Here is a 3,207-nt window from a genome sequence, read left to right on the forward strand (position 1 = left end):
AGTGCTACCGCCCGAAGGGGCGACGCAACGGCAGCGCACGAGCCGAGGCGACGACAGGGAAGACCTCAGAGCGACGGCAGGGACCGCATGCCGCGCTCGCTATGCCCGATGGGGCGACGCAGCGGCAGCGCAAGGGTCGATGCAGCCACGAAAACGGTCTGGAGCGGACGGACTCGGGACGGCGGTGGACCACGGGTCGCGGCACTACGCCCTGAAGGGGCGACGCAGCGGCAGCGCAAGGGTCGATGCAGCCACGAAAACGGTCTGGAGCGGACGGACTCGGGAGGACGGTGGACCACGGGTCGCGGCACTACGCCCTGAAGGGGCGACGCAGCGGCAACGCGCAGGTTGGTTCAACCACCGGAACGGCCTTAGGACGGCGGCGTAGACCGCGTGCCACGACGCTACGGTCCGAAAGAGCCAAGTATGACCTAGGACTGATTTGCATTGTATTATCACTTTCAATAGAAAAAACTTCACTTCTCAAGAAGTTAATCTTATGTCCAGGTCTCATTTCACACAAGTGAGTTTCAGATTGATTGCTTTCTCAATATCATGAGATATGCACAATATCGTGTCATCTGCATATTACAAAATGGCCACACAATTAGGGATCAAATCATGACCAAGTCCAAATGTGTACCTGGCAGTTTTCTTTGCCAACTCAGCCCTCGGCTGATTTGCATTGTATTATCACTTTCAATAGAAAAAACTTCACTTCTCAAGAAGTTAATCTTATGTCCAGGTCTCATTTCACACAAGTGAGTTTCAGATTGATTGCTTTCTCAATATCATGAGATATGCACAATATCGTGTCATCTGCATATTACAAAATGGCCACACAATTAGGGATCAAATCATGACCAAGTCCAAATGTGTACCTGGCAGTTTTCTTTGCCAACTCAGCCCTCGGCCGGTGGGTTGGTCTCCCTGGAGATGAATCTGACGCTGAAAGCGTGACCGGCACAAAAGCGCTCATCACCGCGCCTAATGAAGAAGGTGTTCTCGTCACATTCAAATTGGTCCACGTTGATTCTTCTAATTTTCTTGTTTCTATCTACTAAATGCCGTAGAGAATTAAGAATTTTCATGTCTTTCAATTCTCGTACTCGTAATTGGAAAGTTATGGAAGAAGACCCATCATTTTGCAATGAAAACAACATATAAAACTTTGAACAATTTCGAAATTAGACCAAACGTCTTAATACATATGCAAAAAAAAAATTATTGGTCCCAGGCGCTCCAACGCCACGATTCCATGACACCACCTCATGGCGCACCCAGCCTCTAAACGCTACGACGGTTCATCAGGATCTTGTCAATTTCTGCCGAGAACGACACATTAGCAGGGACGAAGCACCCGTTCCTGCCGGTGAAGATGGTGCCACTTCCGATGGGCGAGCCGTGGGAGTATCACACTGAGCGACGGCGGCGCGAGCATCTACAACTCTGTTAAGGCAGGACCGCAAGAGATGGCTCCACCCAATGATTCCTACTTGACGCCGATGCAATGGGGTTTCAAGGTCCATGTCCGCCACCTCCGCACCGAGCCTCCATCTCTCCTCGTCGTGCTACTATGTAAATGGGGTGTTTTGATGAAATGCAAAGGAGAGAGAGGAAGAGGAGGAAGAAGAGGATATGGAAGTTTTTTTTTTTTTTGCCTATGTGGCACTTTTTTCTGCCAACTCAGCCTGACAGGCGGGCTCAGCCAGTTAGTGACGTCAGCAAAGCACGAAGCATCTATCGTCAGTATTTTTTGCCTCTGTCAATTTTTTAATGCCGTGACTTTTGACATGTTTTATAAAGTGTTGGTTTTTTGTTAACAATGAATGTATTATGGTGGTTCTATGCATTTTACTTCAGCCGCGACGTTGATATCAATCCACAAGCCGGTCCCTACTGCCGGGCCTTGAATATCTCGGGCGTCCCGGCCGACACGTACACCCGTGCATCACCACGCATGTAGGCACGCGTATGAGTGTCTCCGGTGCGCCGCTCAGACGTTGCCTGCCTGGACAGAAACAGCTAGCAAGAGAGGCACTCGCCAACCTCTGAGGCTCTGAATAATGGTGGATGCGGACCCTGCATGCGTCGTGCATCGGTCGTGCAATCCTTTGAATATTCCGCTCGTTCCGATCCTTTCTTTCCGGATTCGAAACGTACGTGAGTCATGAACTATCCACTACTTTCTTTAACAAGCTATCCACTTGTTTATTATTCCTTTATCTCCTCACACTATTTATTAGTAACAGTATTGGTTGGATTTCTGGACCAAAATCGTACTCGGGCGAGCTTGGTTCCTCCCGACTGCCTTGTCGAGGTGGGCGGGGCGCCTCTCCCTTCTCGTGCTCCCGGTAACCGCCGTCCTCTCATTTCGCTGGTCGCTTGGTGGTGTAGGGCTCTGTGGGGTGTGGGCAGCAGTGGCTTGCTTGATTTGGGCAGTCGACTTGGAGCTAACGTAAGGATTCCGCTGTTTTCTGCTAGTTTGGTGCTCCGGGCGATTTGCTTTCAGTTCATCAGTTCTTGCGAAGCCGTAGGGCATGATTCTCACTCGCTATTTACCTCCGCGTTGTGTTCATCGGTTCGCAAGCTCGGGAGTTTTCTTTGCTCACAGTGCTTTCCCATCATGTCTGATGGAATTAATAGCTACGTAATACTTCCTCTGTCCCAAAATAAGTGTCTCAAATTTAGTACATTGCTTTTATCGAGTTAGTTCGAGGGGCCTCTCTTCAGGTTTAGTTGCTGATTTAAGTGAGGCTTTTTCTAAGCCGCGAGCCGGCGACCCTCTTGTTTTCGCCATGCTTGGTGAGGCGGGAATTCTTGACAGCACTCCACTCGGGTCGATTGAATCCTTGACAAAACTCTTGGCTAGGCGCAACTTAATAATATGTACTTTAGGGAAGTTGTATTAGAATTGTGATAGTTGATTTGGATCGAAGTATCACCTTTATATGGTACTCTTTTTGTTTTTTGTAGGAGAAGAAAGACAAGGATTGGGTCGAACACATCACTCTGTATTCATCCACACTCATATATACAGGTTACATCTCACGTACAGGAGCCCACAAACTAACTAACAAACTGACTAGCTAGTGCCTAGGAGCTAGGAGCATGCAGTGCATGCGATCGTGTTTGTTACAGCCGTTGAAGACGTGGGCGTAGACGTTGGAGAAGTGGGCGCATGAGGTGGAACTGCAAAGGCATTCC

At 49.1% G+C, this 3,207-nt stretch overlaps 1 pseudogene; it reads left to right on the top strand.

Moving 5' to 3' along the window:
• Positions 1 to 2,020: 2,020 nt before the first annotated feature.
• LOC123101988 (uncharacterized) overlaps positions 2,021 to 3,207 on the top strand; it is an 8,348-nt pseudogene continuing 7,161 nt past the window's right edge.

Source organism: Triticum aestivum, chromosome 5A (genome assembly GCF_018294505.1).
Source record: "Triticum aestivum cultivar Chinese Spring chromosome 5A, IWGSC CS RefSeq v2.1, whole genome shotgun sequence".
Classification (NCBI taxonomy): Eukaryota; Viridiplantae; Streptophyta; class Magnoliopsida; order Poales; family Poaceae; genus Triticum; species Triticum aestivum.